The sequence below is a fragment of the Hyperoodon ampullatus genome (assembly GCF_949752795.1).
Source record: "Hyperoodon ampullatus genome assembly, chromosome: 14".
Classification (NCBI taxonomy): Eukaryota; Metazoa; Chordata; class Mammalia; order Artiodactyla; family Ziphiidae; genus Hyperoodon; species Hyperoodon ampullatus.
In genome coordinates this window covers 4,424,628-4,442,113 of record NC_136927.1, presented here as the reverse complement: position 1 = coordinate 4,442,113, position 17,486 = coordinate 4,424,628, and the positions used below count along the sequence as shown (strand labels likewise).

The 17,486-nt window shown below is 39.8% G+C and overlaps 1 protein-coding gene across 1 annotated transcript in view; it reads left to right on the top strand.

Annotated features, from left to right (window-relative positions):
* The first annotated feature begins 223 nt into the window (after positions 1–223).
* The window catches only part of RNF216 (ring finger protein 216), a 173,100-nt gene continuing 155,837 nt past the window's right edge, over positions 224–17,486 (top strand). The window contains exon 1 of the mRNA XM_079719850.1: positions 224–328. The gene's annotated coding sequence lies outside the window, so the exon portion shown is untranslated. The remainder of the gene's footprint in view (positions 329–17,486) is intronic.

Genomic DNA, 17,486 nt, shown 5'->3' with positions numbered 1-17,486 from the left:
CGGGGTTGAGGGGCTCTCAGTTCCTTTCGTCCTCCCACCTAGTGGGGGAGTCAAGACTCAGCGGGCCGTGAGCCGGGATGGAGAAGCGGACAGGCGTCCCTCTCTATGGTGTTACTCCCCAGATCCCTCCTCCCTATCACCCGGCGTGCCTCTATGGTTCTTCCTGTCATTAGTCGGGAGGGGGCGCTGTGCGCAGGCGCGGGGTGACGCCGCGGCAGGGCCGGAAGGAGCGCAGCGGCGGCCTCTGCTGCGGCCACGAAGCTCTCGCGCTTCTCCAGCTGACTAGAAGCTGCGGCGACAGAAGCCGCCGAACCCGCCTCGAGAGCCGGTGAGTTGAGTGGCGAGTAAGTGTCGGCCGCGGGGCGCGCCAGCTATTCGGGAGGCTCTGTGAGGCTCGTGGCGTCTCCGCCCGGCGCCTCCATTGAGCCCAGGGGTGAGGGTGGGGGCGGGGGCTCGTTTGTGAGGGGCGGCGGGGGGCGCTGGCCGGGCTCAGCCGCGGCCCCGACGCGAGCGAACCCGGGGCCGCGCGGGGCGCCGCCTAGCGCCGAGCGGCCGGAGCAGCGGGGCTAGCGGCCGAGAAGGAGCGATAGAGGCGCGGGCGGCCGGCGGACCCTCCGCCGCTCCCGCCACTTCGGGAAGTTTCGCGGGCCGGTAGCGCCGAAAGACCAAGTTTCCTCGGCGGCGCCTCACGGGAGACGGTGGCCGTGGAGCCGAACGCGGCCGGGGGCGCGCGGGGGGGCAGCACGCCGTGACTTTGAACTCCGACGCCCTGGTCCGGGCGGGGGTTGGCGGGGGGCTGACGGGCCGCGGTCCCAAACCCTCCCGACTCGGCTCTGGAGGGGCGTCTTCCCGAAAAGGCGGCCACTGCTGCCCAGCCCTCGTGAGGCCTCCCCGAGTGGGTCAGAACCCTGGGCAGCGCGGGGAACGCGAACCCGACAAATGTGCCCGGAGCACCGAGCGGCGAACGAGGCCGATCTTCCCGCGTGAGATGTGGCCCGAATACCGTGTGGGACGATTGTTGAAAACTTCGGGCCGCTTCAGTCCCGTGACCAAGCTCACTGAGTGCCTGCAGGGTCCCGGTGATATCCGCTGGGCAGGGTTCCGACATCAGCGAGCCGAGGGCTCTGTAAAGAACTCGGATGCGTCGTGATAAGCGCCTGGGTAGGGTTGTCCTAGGCTTTTTTATTTTTATTTATGGCTGCGCAGGGGCTTTCTCTAGTCGCGGCGAGGGGGGACTTGCGGTGCGCGGGCTTCTCATTGCGGTGGCTTGTTGCGGAGCATGGGCTCCAGGTGCGCGGGCTCAGTAGTTGTGGCTCTCAGGCTCCAGAGCACAGGCTCAGTAGTTGTGGCGCACAGGCTTAGTTGCTCCGCGGCACGTGGGATCTTCCCGGACCAGGGCTCGAACCCGTGTCCCCTGCATTGGCAGGTGGATTCTTAACCACTGCGCCACCAGGGAAGTCCCTGTCCTAGGCTTTTTGATGCAAAGAGAAGATGACTTACCCTGCTGAGAGAGGGCTGGGCGGACTTTAGTATGCTGGCCTGCTGCAAGACCTTTAAGAAATGGCCTTGCTTCGTTGGTGGTTTTTGGGTTTTTTTTTTTTTTTCTTTGCGGTACGCAGACCTCTCACTGTTGTGGCCTCTCCTGTTGCGGAGCACAGGCTCTGGACGCGCAGGCTCAGCGGCCATGGCTCACGGGCCCAGCCGCTCCGCGGCATGTGGGATCTTCCCGGACCGGGGCACGAACCCGTGTCCCCTGCATCGGCAGGCGGACACTCAACCACTGCGCCACCAGGAAAGCCCTCGTTGGTGTTTTGTAGAAGTAATTTATTGCGGCTGGGGGTAAGGAGTGTTTTAATTTAAGGAAATATTTGGAGAGCCTGGGGCCAGATTTTGGACCTCCCCGTAAGCTTAAATAGAGACTTTAGATTTTTCTCCTGAAGACAGGCAGTAGCTAATAAAAGAGAAGGCTTGCAACCCCTTTGGAGAAGTCTAATAAAGGAAGTTGAGATGTGAGTCTGGGAGACTGAAAGTTTATGAAACAGGATAGATGGGAGAGCCTGTGTTTGCTAATTCTGATAGTTCCTGTTTAATGAGGGTTCACTAAATTCTAGGCTATGGTTAAGATCTTTACAGACATCTGTCTTTAGCCAGATACTGTTCTAAGGATTTTCCATATATTAACTCTTTGACTCCTCAGTGCCGTGGGTTTTGTCATTATTCTTATTTTAAAGAGGAAGAAAGGGAGGTGCTGAAAAATAACTTAGCTAGTTGCAAAGCTTGTAAGGATCAGAGCTGGGACTTGAACCCAGTTTGGCTCCAGAGTTCATGCTCCTAATTATCTTGCTATACCTGTGAACTTCTTGTTTGTTCAAGTTCTTCTGGAATATTTACTTTTGCCAGGCTGTGTCCTATGTCCTGAGGCTATGGGAACGAACGTTTTTTAGCAGAGGAGATAGATATTAATCATAGCTTCCTATATTGTAGACTATCATTGTGGTGAGTACTTTGAAGGAATGAGAGGTGTGTGAATGAACACTGGGGTTAGTCCAGAAAGGTTTTTCTCTGAGGAGGTGACATTTAAGATGAGGAACTGAAGGATGAATACAGTTAATTTGGTCAAAGAGAGGCAGTGAAGAAGAGTAACCCAGCCAGAGAGAAGAGCCGGAAGTGGAAGGCAGAAGCATGGAATGTTCAAGGACCTGAGCCATGGTGTCTGCAGATTGGTGAATAGGGGGAAGAGGTATGAGGTGAGGCTAGCTATGTCAGCAAGGGCCAAATGAGGCAGTGTTTCACAGGCCATGGTAAGGATTTTGGCTCTACCATGATGAGATCTGTGGTTTTTAAAAAAAAACAACTCAATGCTATATGAAAATTTATCATAGGGTGTAACCTGTAGACAGTATTGGGATAGAAGGGACAGGATATCACGAATTCACAGCGGATTCAACTGTAAAAATATCATCGAAAACATTGATTTCTCCCCTTTGTGGATGAGGATATGCTTGCCTATCCATCCCAGTTTCTTTTTCTTTTCTTTCTTTTTTTTTTTTTAACATCTTTATTGGAGTGTAATTGCTTTACAATGTTGTATTAGTTGCTGCTGTTTAACAAAGTGAATCAGCTATATGTATACATATTTCCCCATATCCCCTCCCTCTTGCGTCTCCCTCCCACCCTCCCTATCCCACCCCCTAGGCGGCCACAAAGCACTGAGCTGATCTCCCCGGGCGAAGCAGGTGCTTCCCACTAGCTAGCTGTTTTATGTTTGGTAGTGTATATCTGTCCATACCACTCTCTCACTTCGTCCCAGCTTACCCTTCCCCCTCCCCGTATCCTCAAGTCCATTTTCTAGTAGGTCTGCATTTTTATTCCTGTCCTGCCCCTAGGTTCTTCATGACCTTTTTTTTTTTTAGATTCCATATATATGTGTTAGCATATGGTATTTGTTTTTCTCTTTCTGACTTACTTCACTCTGTATGACAGACTCTAGATCCATCCACCTCACTACAAATAACTCAATTTCGTTTCTTTTTATGGCTAAGTAGTGTTCCATTGTATATATGTGCCACATCTCCTTTATCCATTTATTTGTCGATGGACACTTAGGTTGCTTCCACATCCCAGTTTCTGAACCAATTTTCAGTTGACAGTTGAGGAGAAATCTCAGTGTTATATATTAAACTCTGTAGCTTCCCCACCGAAAATGTTGAATAATTTTTGGTTTAAAACCTTTTGTTTTGTAGAAAGATACTGATAACAGGATTTTTAGAGCTCTTTTAAACTGCTTAAACTCCACACTAATTGTTTGCATATTATCTGTAATTATGGATGCTATTTTACTGTAGTTTTTTTCATTTTGTTTATGTATTGAAATTAATATGCATTGCATTTTCTTATTCTGAACTCATCAGCTTCCTTGTTCTTTCTTAATAGGATCACCATCTTCCAGTCACCTGATCTCAACATCGAGGTCAACTTTGACTCCTTGTTTCCTCATGCCCTTCATGGCCAATTACATACAAAAATCCCATTGAATCTAACCTCTGTGGTCAGTATCTTGTATCTTTTCCTCCCTCTGCTTACTTTTACCTTTAGTTCAGACTTCACTGGCTCTTGCTTCCTGGGTTTCCTGCCACTAGATTACACACTGCAGCTAGGTTGATTTTCCTAAAGCACAACTCTCTGCATTGCTTCCCATTGGTTAGAAAATAAACTTAGAGCTCTGCTTCACTTACGTGTTAGCAAACCACCTCCAAGCCTGGTGACTTGTATAACAGTTTTATTTGTTGGCAGTTTTTTGAGTCCAGAAATTGGGAAGGACTCAACTGGGCCTTTTTTTTCCCCCCCACATGCTGTCAGCCAAGGTGGCTGGGACTGGAGGATATACTTCCAAAATGGCTTCTTTATTCATACGCCTTGTCTGAGACTGCTGGAAGACTGGGTTCAGCTGCCCTTTCCCTCTTCATGTAGTGTCGGGGCTTTCCATGTGGTCTCTCCATCAGGGTAGTCAGACTCCTTACGTGGTGACTATGGGTTTCAAGAGCCCTAGATGGAAGTGCTGTTCTCTTAAAACTAAGCCTGGAACTGGCAGAGCATTAAGTTTAGCTTAAATATTGCTGTCTCCACTAAGCCTACTCTGACTGCCTGCCCTCTTTCAACTGGAATAGTCTCTGTATTGCACTAATGGGTTTATACTTTGTAGTATACTTAATTGTGTGCATATTTTCTCTCACTGATGGAAGTTCTTTGAGGCAAGATCCATGTTGGATTTTCTTTGTGTTCCCCATGATGCATAACACAAATTCTTTATACCATGTGGTGAGCCTGCAATAAACATTTGCCAAACTCTTTTAATGTATTTTAATTTTAAATGTTAAAGTAAATAATACCAATTTAGTATATAAAAATATAAGGAAGCAAAAAATGTAAACCTATTACTTAGAAATAACCGTTATTAACTTTTCTGTGTTAATTTAATATTGATTACATATTAGTACAGGATTACAAAGAATGGCTAGCTAAATGTTAAGATGAGAAACTAGTATTTGAATTAAAAGCAATAATCATTTATAGACGCTTAAAAAAATATGCTAGGAGGAGGTTTTGTGGGTGCTGATATGACATGGGCATGTCAGCTTCTCTCAGCCTGTGCCTGGCTCTTCTTTGCCCACCTTTCCCTAGAACATTCAAAGAGTTAACCCACTAAATCTGAAACATCCTTTATTACCCCAGAATCAGTGTTGCAGAAGTGATGGGCATATTTTTGGAGATTACTCTGCAAAACAGGAACACCACAAAACCCTGGGACCATACAGTATTATATTAGGAGCATCTGGAAGGAAAAGTGGAGAAGTGACATGAATAGAAGAATTGAGAAGAAAATGATTTGTTAGAGACAGACCCAAGGACCCTGGTCACAAGGAAGCAAAGATGCAATTTCGGAAATCATAAAATTGTGTGAGAGAACCATGGGTGATTCCCATCTTTTCCTGACTTCCTTTGTTCTCCAAATTTTCTATAATGGTGTAATACTTTATAACTGAAGAAAATCATGATAAACTGATTGTTGTCATGTAAACCATGTTACTTGACTCTGGTTGTATATGGCTATGATGAAGAGCTCCAGTCTCTGGCAGAAGAGTATGTTTTTGGAGCCACTCATTCATTCAACAACTGTGAGACTCTGGAAGTACAGTTATGAATAAGACATAGTCAAGGGCATATGGAGAAAACAAAATGCGAACTCCTTCTCATCATATGTTGATTCATTCATACAACGAAGTGAAGGGGATAAAAAAAAATCATTAGGACAGTTGTGGGAGGTGGAAGAGAACATAGAAGAATTGTCATCCAATTTTCTTAAATTCTTATAATATTACTACATAAAATTCTCCACTGAGTAATGAAGTGATGAAATATATCCTAATTTTAGGTTCTAATTTGGAAGCATTAATTGGTATATTTGACTATAGAGTATAATCATAAATGTGTAAATGATTATTTGTATAATTAAAAGCAAGAGGTGACAACTGAAATATTCTTTTTGGGTGGCACTTCGTATTTCTGAACTCCACTTTGGTGTCTGATCAATAAGCAAAAAGACATACATAGCTTCTTGCTACTTCCAAAGGGAAACGAAGTTTCTTATAGAAGGAAGTAAAAGTTTTACTGTGAATAGTTGTAATACTAGTGAAAAGTAGCTTGGAAGAGGAGAATAAAGTTCTCTCTCCACCCCCCTCCCCCCATTTGGTTGTATTATCAACATATTATTATTATTAATACTGTGCATCTGCTGTTTCCATTTCACAGGTAATAATAATAGTCATAATGTGACAGTTGCTATTTGCCAGTTATTATGCTAACCACTTTATATATGTTTCACTCAATTAATTTTAAAACAACTGTATTGTCATTTTACAAATAAAGGAATTAGGCCCAAGAGATTAAGCAGTTTATGCAGTCACTGATTCACTAATTTTTGAAACCATGGTTCATACTTAGGCAATCTGCTCTGAGCCCAGATGAGAGGACTGAATGTCAGGGAGTTAAATGACCTTTACAGAGAAGCTAGTCAGGAGTAGAAATTTCATCATCAGACTTCTTTTCTCACTGCAGCTTGGGGCCACTGTACTTGCCATTCATGAGGAATCTTGCTTTTAAAGCATCACTAGTAATCTGCTTAACTACAAGCTTGACAGTCTAACTAAATTAGATATAAAATAAATCACATTTTCCTTTGATTTCCAGTGTAAAATTGAAGGAACCTAGTTATGGTAAAAGAAGAAATAAGCTTGGTTATTGGAATTAAGTGTTCAAAAGCTTTTTTTTTTTAATTAATTAATTTTTGGCTGCGTTCGTTGTGTCTTCGTTGCTGCATGCGGGCTTTCTCTAGTTGCGGCGAGAAGGGGCTTCTCTGTTGCAGAGCACAGGCTCTAGGCGCCCAGGCGTCAGTAGTTGTGGCACGTGGGCTCAGTAGTTGTGGCTCGTGGCCTCTAGAGCACAGGCTCAGTAGTTGTGGTACACGGGCTTGGTTGCTCCTCGGCATGTGGGATCTTCCCGGACCAGGGCTCGAACCCGTGTCCCCTGCATTGGCAGGTGGGTTCTTAACCACTGCGCCACCAGGGAAGTCCCAAAATGCTTTTTAAAAAGTGTATTTGATGGGACTTCCCTGGTGGTCCAGTGGCTAAGTCTCCGTGCTCCCATTGCAGGGGGCCCAGGTTCGATCCCTGGTCAGGGAACTAGATCCTGCATGCCGCAACTAAGACCCGGCACAGTCAATTAAATAAATAAATTTTTTTAAAAAAAATTGTATTTGAAAGAAAAGTACCTGAATAGGTGCAGTTGAAATTTGATACCAGAGCTCTTTCCATTATATCATGCTATTTATAAATATCAATAACATCATTATTGTTATTGTAAGCGAGATACTTAAACTTATGCTTGGATTTATAATTTTTAAACATTGAGATACCTTTGTCCAGTTATAGATACCAGAAAGTACTGTTGTAATACTTAAACATAGTCTTGATATAAAATTTTATAGTATCTTAAGTTGGAAAAATGATGACATTATTTGACTATCTCTTTATAGATATCATATAATAAGCCAGGGTCTGGGGCCCACCTCCTCTGAAGTACATGATTTCTCACAGGAAGGCAAAGAAAATTGAGATTTTCTTAGAGAGGAAGAAAAACCTTGAGTGGGTAGGTTACAGATAGGATCTTGGAACTAAAAAGCCACTGTAGCAGTTATAATTGTCCCCCATTGGTTCTTACTTACTGATTTTCATTCTTGTGATGTCCATCAGAGTAAAGCAAGAAAATGGTTCAAAAATCAAACTACAGGGGCTTCCCTGGTGGCGCAGTGGTTGAGAGTCCACCTGCCGATGCAGGGGACACGGGTTCATGCCCCGGTCCGGGAAGATCCCACATGCCACGGAGCGGCTGGTCCCGTGAGCCATGGCCGCTGAGCCTGCGTGTCCGGAGCCTGTGCTCCACAACGGGAGAGGCCACAACAGTGAGAGGCCTGCGTATCGCCAAAAAAAAAAAAAAATCAAGCTACAGAAAGAAATAAAAGCAGTAATCCTCTTCTCTTGACCTCCAAATACTGTTTCATAGAGGCAACCACTCTGTTTTTTCCCTTAGGGTGACTTTTTTCCCTTATGGTGGCGTTTTTCCCTCTAAGTTTTCCATTGTTAAATACAACACACACACACACAAAGAAATTTCACCCCGAACAGCTAAGTTTAGGCCTATGCCTAAACTTTATCTAAATGGAGGCATTCAGTATATTTTCTTTTATGTCTGAATTCCTTCACTCAACCATTATGTTTTAAGATCCCTTCATATTGCATGTGAGTACTGTGGCTTGATTCTTGATGCTGTGTATGTTTCAATTGTATGAGCATACCTCAGTGTATTTGTCCATTCTGTCATTGATACGAGTCCTTTTCAGTTTTTGGCTGTTAGGAATAGTGCTGCTGTGAACATTCTTGTGCATAGAGCTGGTGCGTATAAGCGTACATTTCTGTAGTACACATTTTACAGTGGATTGAGTCTTCCAGGATTTATATTTTCCACTATAATTGATAAAGTATGAAGGATTCTTTTTTGCACAGTTGTGGTACCAGTTTCCTCTCCTACCAGTGGTACATGAAAGTCCCCATTGCTCCAAATCCTCAGCAACACTTGGTCATCAATTTTCAGGCTTCTAGCAATCCTTATGGGTATGCAGTATCTCATGGGAGTTTTTTGCCCTTTACAAATAAAACAATATATAAAACATGTATGGCTTAATGAATTACTATAAGATGTTTGTATGTACTACTTAGGTCAAGAAGTAGATCATCCCCAAGCCTCCTCTGTGCATGCTGTCCTGAGCATAATTCATTCCTTCCCCCTGAAATTAACCATTAGTCTGATCGTTTTCTTGTATTTCTTTATGGTTTTTTCACCTGAGTGCATCCCTATATCTTTTAAATCTAGGGTTCCTCTTCCATTCCTTTTATTTTTCCTTATAATTTATCTGTTGTTGAACCTGAATCATTTGACCTGTTAGTTTCCCAGAGCCTAGATAGGTGTTTGTCAGGCTTAAAAAAAAAAATCATTCCTCCCTGTAGAGCCATTTTAGACATTTTTTCCTGATTCTCCCCCATTAAATACTAAGGAATAAGATTTTGTTGGGTGGGATTGAATTTGGGAGGATGACAAACCATTGTAATATACAAGATCTTTTTACCCCCTTGCAAAATTGCCGCCTTTGAGAATACCTGATCTAGATGGCACACTTAATGGTGTAATTCAAAAATTTCATTTTTCAGATAGCTTCTATTCTAAAAATTAGGCTGTGTCCAGATCTGATTGTTTCTGTCAAGACAGTAGATAGTGTTCTTTCCTCAGAAGGCAGTTATGTCTTATTGTCCCTATGATGTTAGCAGTCAATGATATTCAATGTCTAGGTCCTGTAATTTTTTTTTTTTTTTTTTCCGCTTGTGGGATCTTAGTTCCCTGACCAGGGATTGAACCTGGGCCACTGGAATGAAAGTGCCAAGTCCTAACCACTGGAATGCCAGGGAATTCCAAGGCCCAGTAAATTACTGAGGATTGCAAAATGGTGATATTTTAATTGAAGTTTTCAATTAATACTAGAATAATTTTATAAAGAAATGATTTCCTCATCTGCTATTTGGTTACCCAGTGATATAGTTTATATAGAAAAGACAAGAAAATGCCTGATTCTTTGCCTTTGTTTTACCAGTTTTAAAGGTAATGTATTGGTTGACTATCACCTTCTGAAAATGACCTTTTAAAAAATTATGAACACTTTCATTTATACATTTTCCTAAGATGTTTGTACCATATCAATTATTATCTTTACTGAAGTTCAAAATGTTCCATCTTTGGCCAGTGGAAGCCTCTTCAGGAATTTATTCTGACAGGATTCAGTCTTTGATAAGTAGTCTTTGATAGCTTCCTTGATATGTGATATGACAAGATGTCCCATGTTTATTTTGTATGATTCCCGCCCCAGACTTGGAATTAGTAATTTGTCCCAAAAGCCTTCATCTCTTTCGATGAGAAATAGTATTTCAAATAATCTGGGCACTATGGATGTTCATTGCTGCAAGCAGGTCTTGTTTGAAAACTTTTTTTTTTGGATGGAAGTAAAATATTTTATGAGTTTATGCTAATATTTATAATTCAAATTTAGGACTATAGTGGTTTTACTTAACTTACTTTATTGCTTCTATATTATAATTCCTTTTTACCACACTAAAAATCTTGATTCTCAAGGACACAGGGATTGATAGAATTAGAATATGCTATAACCTTGTTTTAACACACCCAAAAGTGTCAAAATTAAAGTCTCAGAATGTCACCACCAACATGATTACTGTAAACAACTTTAAAATCTTTCATATGCTTCCCTTCCCCATAATTTTTACAATTGTACTGTATCATTCAATCTTAGTTATAATTTAATCTTAGTACTAAAGTAATTATGTATTTCATGTTTACCACTAGTCTTTGTGTCAGTGTCTCTCTAGTCATTTTGGTTGCCTGAAGCTTGCTTTTCTGTTGATTCCTGAGGAAAATCTTGTAGGAAGTTCTTGTACATTGTTAAGTTTGTGCACTTTTTTCTTAAAATTAGTTTTGCTGGATATAAAATCTATGGCTCACGTTTTTTTTTTAAGTATCTTAATCTGTTTTCGAGTGTCTTAAAGCATCACTGTAAAAATCTGTTAATAATCTTAATTTTTTCTGTTATAATTCTCAAGCCCAGATGCTAAAGGATTTTTTTCTTTCTTTCAAGTCCAGTAATTTTACTAGAATGTGTCTTGATGTTTGTCATTCTGGGTTGCTTTCCTTAGGTATGTACTGTGCTCTTTTGAAATGTAGCTTTAATATTTTTACTTTAGGAAAGTTTTTTTTTTCAGTTACAATTTTTTGTGTTTTCTTCCCTTTCAGTTTATTCAAGAGCTCCTTTATCTCTCCGTTTTTCTATTTAAAATTTTCCTTTCACCTTTCAGTTCTCCTAAAGCAGTATGTGTTGTGTTCATTAACACTTGTGTTTCTTCTAATTTAGTCTGCATTCCTAAAACACTTTATTTAATTTCTGTTTCTTTCCTGAGATATGTCACTTCATTTCTGAGTTTTTCTAGTTCTGATTTATTTTATTTTATGTCATATTATTTTCTTAGTGACCCTTAGGTTGTTATATCTTTCTGGCATGTTGTTATTGTTTACAGGGATGTTTTGCTTCTTGTTTTTCTTACACCTTTATATGAGTTTTGACATCAGTTCTTTTCTTTGTTAATTTTTAGTGAAATTAGCTTTTTGGGATTTAAAAAAATTTTTTTATTGGAGTATAGTTGATTTACAATGTTGTGTTAGTTTCAGGTGTACAGCATAGTGATTCAGTTATACATATACATATATCCACTCTTTTAGATTCTTTTCCCGTATAGGCCATTACAGAGTATTGAGTAGAGTTCCCTGTGCTATACAGTAGGTCTTTATTAGTTACCTATTTTATATATAGTAGTGTGTATATATCAATCCCTGTCTTCCAGTTTATCCCTCCTCACCCCCCTTACACCCTGGTAACCATAGGTCTGCTTTCTACATCTGCAGCTCTGTTTCTGCTTTGTAGATAAGTTCATTTGTACCCTTTTTTAGATTCCACATATAAGCAATATCATATGATATTTGTCTTTCTCTGTCTGACTTCCCTCAGTAAGACAGTCTCTGGGTCCATCCATGTTGCTGCAAATGGCATCATTTTGTTCTTTTTTATGGCTGAGTAATAGTCCCTTGTATATATGTACCATGGCTTCTTTATCCATTCCTCTGTTAACGGATGCTTTCTTGGACTTTTAGAAGGAGATGTAGTTTAGGATAACTTTCTCTAATTTCACAGAGCTCCCTCTTCATACAGTGTTCAAAATATGGCAGCTTGCTTTTTGAGACTTCTTGATTCTGTTCTCTATTTTTATCTGGCCCACACTTCTCTTTCCTTTGTCTCTATCTTACTCAGTTTAACTGTTCCCAGCATTTTCTTCTCATAGGGCTGTGTCCTGTCAGGGATCCCTGGTTGATGAGTTTCAAAACTTAATGGGTCCTAGACTGCTATATCTTTTTCAGATCTTACAGGGTCAGGGCCTCCTTGCATTTACCCACTATTGAATTGAGCAAAACTGCTTCGTAGTATTAGCTCCTTTTTCAGATTGGCCTCTGTGCTTTCCAGTGAATTCCTGTCGGTTATTTGGGGTTATATATTGATAACTGTTCTCAGGTTTGAATGGTACCCTGTGCTTTCTGAGGCACCAGTGATGCTTCAGAAATTGTGTGGCTCTTGGTGGTTTGTCTTCATGTGCTTGCACTTTGGAGTTTGTGGAGACTCCTTTGTTTTGTCTTGTTTTTTTGTAAACTGGAATTTTTGTAACCAGGGATTTTTTTTTCTGTTTTTTATTTGAAAATTTGGGGAGATTTAAAAGCTATGGTGCCACCATTACTGCCATCTTCCCAGAATTTATTTATTTATTTGTTTGTTTATTTATTTATATTTGGCTGCTTTGGGTCTTCACTGCTGTGCACGGGCTTTCTCTAGTTGCAGCGAGTGGGGGCTTCTCTTCATCGTGGTGTGCAGGCTTCTCATTGCGGTGGCTTCTCTTGTTGCGGAGCACGGGCTCTAGGCGCACGGGCTTCAATAGTTGTGACTCACAGGCTCTAGAGTGCAGGCTCAGTAGTTGTGGTGCACGAGACTAGTTGCTCCGCGGCATGTGGCATCCTTCCGGACCAGGGCTTGAACCCGTGTTTCTCGCACTGGCAGGCGGATTCCTAACCACTGCACCACCAGGGAAGCCCCCATTTTTCTTTTAAGTTGTCTGATTCTTCTTTTCCTTTCTTTTTTTTTTTTTTTTTTTCTTATTTTTCAGTTAACATGTAGGAGTTCTTTGTATTTTCTAGATAGGAGCCTTTGTTATATGTATTGCAAATTTCTTTTCCCAGTGGCTTGCCTTTTCACTCTTAATAATTTCTTTGGTGAACAGAAGTATTTTATCTTAATGTACAATATTTCAGTCTTTTCTTTGGTGGACACCCCTTTTTATTTCCTGTTTAAGGTATCTTTTCCAGCTCCAATTTGTGCAGGTATTTTCTTATGTTATCTTTCAGAAACTTCATTATTTTACCTTACCATTTAAATCAAGAGTTCACCTGAAATTGTTTTCGTCTAAGGCATGAGGAAGAGGTCTAGTTCTTTGATCTTTCCTATCCTCCCAAACTATAGTTTTCCAGTACAGTGTCATGTAGTTTAAAAATCATGTTTATCCACTGCCCTGCAGTGCTCCTTTTGTCATAAATCATTCGTCCATATGTGAATGGATCTGTTCGTGGACTCTGTTCCATTGGTCTATTTTTCTCTTCTTTTGCCAATACCACATTGTCTTAATTATTGTAGCTTTATAATAATAAGACTTAATATCCAGTAGTATAAATTCTCCATGTTTTGTTTATGAATGCTTTACTTATTCTTGGTTCTTTACATTTTCCTGTAAGTTTTAGAATCATCTAGTACATATCCATTTTTTAAATCTGACTAAGTCTGTCTTAAACTTGTAGACCAATTTGGGGAGAATTGACATCTTTACAAACTTGAGTTTTCCAACCCACAAATGTGGTGTGTCTCTCCATTTATTTACTCTTCTTTAATTTCTCTCAGTGATGTTTTACAGTTTTCTGTGTAGAGGTCTTACACATTTTTCATGTGTTTATCCCTGTTATTTGATTGTTTTTGATGCTACTCTTTTAAAATGTCTTTTTTTGTTTGTTTCACACTAGTTCATTTTTTGTATATTGGCCTTGTATCTAGAGATTTTGTTTTTCATTCATTCACTTATTCCAGTGGTATCTCTGTGTACAGTTACACATACAGATATACATAATTTTGTTCTCTTGTAATCTTCTAGTATCTTTATTGTTTTCTCTTTCATGTAATCTATCTGGAATTGATGTTGATGGGTGGTATAAGGAATGTATCAAGGCTCATTTTCTTCCCATATAGATAGCCACTTGGCCCAGCAATGTTTATTGAAAAGGCCATTCTTCCCACTGCATTTCAGTAACCTTTGTTTTTATGTGGGTGACCAGGTGTATGTGGCTGTGTTTCTGAGCCCTCTGTTTTATTTTTCTATCTTTGCATCAGTACCACAATCTTATCTGCAGATAACACCAGTTTTATTTCTTCCTTTCAAACTGGTATTTTATTTCTTTTTATTGCCTGACTCTACTTGCTACAACCTCCAATACAGTGTTGACAAAAAAATGGTGAAAACTCTTCTCAGTTTCAGAGAGAAAGCTTTTCAGTGTTTCACTCTTCGGTGTGAGGATTGCTCTAGTATTTTTGAAATGGCTTTAATTAGATGAAATTCACTTCCAGTACCAGTTTGCTGAGAGATTTTAGTCGTGAATAGGTGTTAATTTTGAACACTTTTTTTTTTCAACTGCAGTGACTATGTAGTTTTCTTTTATTCTAGTAATGAACATTGCATTGCTTTGGTTAGGATTTTTCATTTGTGTTCATGAGAGATTCTAGTCTTTCTAGGAAAGTTCTTATCACTATTCAGTATCAAAATTTGCTGGCCTGGTAAAATGATTTCAGAAATAATGTTTGCTCTTTTTCTGTTCTCTGAGTTTTTGTAATACTAGTTACATTTCTTCCTCAAATGTTTAGGAAACTTTGCTGGGCTTGCTGTATTCTTTGTGGGAAGGTTATTAATTACTTATTCAGTTTCTTTATTTGATAGAGATCTGTTGAAATTTAATTTTTTTGTTCAGTTGTGGTAAATTATGTCTCAAGGAGTTTATTTCAATTAAAATTTCAAATTAAGAGGTATAAAGTTATTCATGGTATTTTTTTATATTGTGGAGTCTGTAGTGGTGTCTTCTTTAACATTCCAGATGGTGGTAATTTGTGTTTTCTCCCTTAATAAAGGTTTATCAATCTTATTAATCTTTTTAGATTTTTTTGTAATTAATCTTTTTAGAGAAACCTTTTTGCTTTGATTCTTCTGTTTTATGTTTATAATCTGTTTCAATTTCTGCTCTTATAAGTTTTTTCTGTCTACTTTTTCTGGGTTTAATTTATTGCTCTCTTTCTAACCTCTTGAGATCAAAGCTTAAATCAATGATTTTTGGGTTGTTTTTTCTTCTCTGAAGTATGCATTTGGACCTGTAAATTATCCTCTCAGCACTGCTTTAATTCCATCCCACAAATTTTGATGTGTTTTGTTTTCATTACCTTTCAGTTCAGTCAAAATAGTTTCTAATTTTCAATGTAATTTCTTTTTTAACCCATGGGTTATTTAGGTTGCTTAATTTCTAATACTTAGTAATTTCCAATTTATCTTTCTTTTACTGACTGTTGTCATACAACACGTGCTATATGATTTCAAGCCCAGCAAATTTGTTGAGGCTAGCTTTATGGCTCAGCATGTAGTCTGTTCTGTAAATGTTCCTGGTGCATTTGAAAAGAGTGTGTATTCTGCAGTAGTTAGGTGGAGTGATCTATAAATAAATGTCAGTTAAGTTAGCTGTTTGATAGTGCTATTCAAGTCTTCTGTCCAGCTGTAGGTGTGGATTTGTCTTATTTCTTTAAGGTCTGTCAATTTAAGCCATATATATTTTGAAACTGTGTCATTAAGTTCATACAGGTTTAACGTTGTTATATCTTCTGTGAGTTGACCTTCTTATCTGGATGAAATCTCCGTACTTGTTTGTAATAATACTTGTAATATCCATTTTGTCTGATACTAGTGCACTCATGCAGTTTTTTATGGGTTTTGTAAAGAGCAGGGGGATAAAATAGTTAAAGAGAATTTCAACAGAGAACTAGAATTTATTTTTAAAAATCAGATGGACTTTTTATTGACGTATAGTTGCTGTACAGTATTATATAAGTTATAGGTGTACAAAACGGCGATTTACAATTTTAAAAGGTTATATTCCATTTATAGTTATTATAAAATATTGGCTATATTCCCCATGTTGTACAATCAGTATATCCTTGTAGCTTATTTTATACCTAATATTTTGTACCTTTATTCCCCCTACCCCTATATTATTGCCCCTCCCCCCTTTCCTCTCTCCACTGGTAACCACTGCTTTGTTTTCTATATGTGTGAGTTTCCTACTTTTTTGTTACATTCAATAGTTTGATGTATTTTTTAGATTCCACATATAAGTAATACTTTACAGTATTTGTCTTTCTCTGTCTTATTTTCACTTAGCATAATGCCCTCCAAGTTCATTCGTGTTGCTGCAAATGGCAAAACTTTCTTTTTTTATGGCTGAGTAGTATTTCACTGTATAAATATACCACATCTTCTTTATCCTTTCATCTTTTGTTGGACACTTAAGTTGCTTCAGTATCTTGGCAATTGTAAATAATGCTGCGATGAACGTTGGGGTGCATGTATCTTTTTGAATTAGTGTTTTTGTTTTTTTCAGATAAATACCCAAGAGTGGAATTCCTAGGTCATATGGTAGTTCTGTTTTTAGTTTTTTGAGAAACCTCCATGTTGTTTTCCATAGTGGCTGTTCCAGTTTATATTCCCACCAACAGTGTACAAGGGTTCCCTTTTCTCCCCATCCTCTCCAACATTTGTTATTTGTGTTCTTTTTAATGATGGCCATTCTGACAGATGCGAGTTGATATCTCTTTGTGATTTTGATTTGTATTTCCCTGATGATTAGCGATGTTAAACATCTTTTTTTTTTTTTTTTTTTTTTGCGGTACGCGGGCCTCTCACTGCTGTGGCCTCTCCCGTTGTTTGTTTTTAGATTCCACATGGAAGTGAGATCATACAGAATTTGTCTTTCTCTATCTGACTTATTTCACCTAGTATAATGCTCTCAGGGTCCATCCATGTTGTCTCAGATGTCAGGATTTCCTTCTTTTTTGTAGTTGAATAGTATTCCATTTTCTTTACCCATTCATCTGTCAGTGGACAGTTAGGTTGCTTTCATGTCTTGGGTATTATAAATAGTGCTTCAGTGAACATGGCAGTGCAGATATCTTCAAAGTATCGAGATATTTCATTTCCTTCAGATATATACCCAGAAGTGGAATTGCTGGATCATGTGGTAGTTCTATTTAAAAATTTTTGAGGAACCTCCATGCTGTTTTCCTTAGTGGCTGTTCCAATTTATAATCCCACCAACAGTGTACAAAGGTTCCCTTTTTTCCACATCCTGCTAGCATTGTTACCGCTCATAACAATGAGTTTTTGAATGAATGATAATCATTCTGACAGGCAGAGGTGATTTTGATTTGCATTTCCCTGATGTTTAGTACTGTTAAGCACCTTTTTTTTTTTTTTGCGGTACGCGGGCCTCTCACTGTTGTGGCCTCTCCTGTTGTGGAGCACAGGCTCCGGACGCGCAGGCTCAGCGGCCATGGCTCACGGGCCCAGCCACTCCGCGGC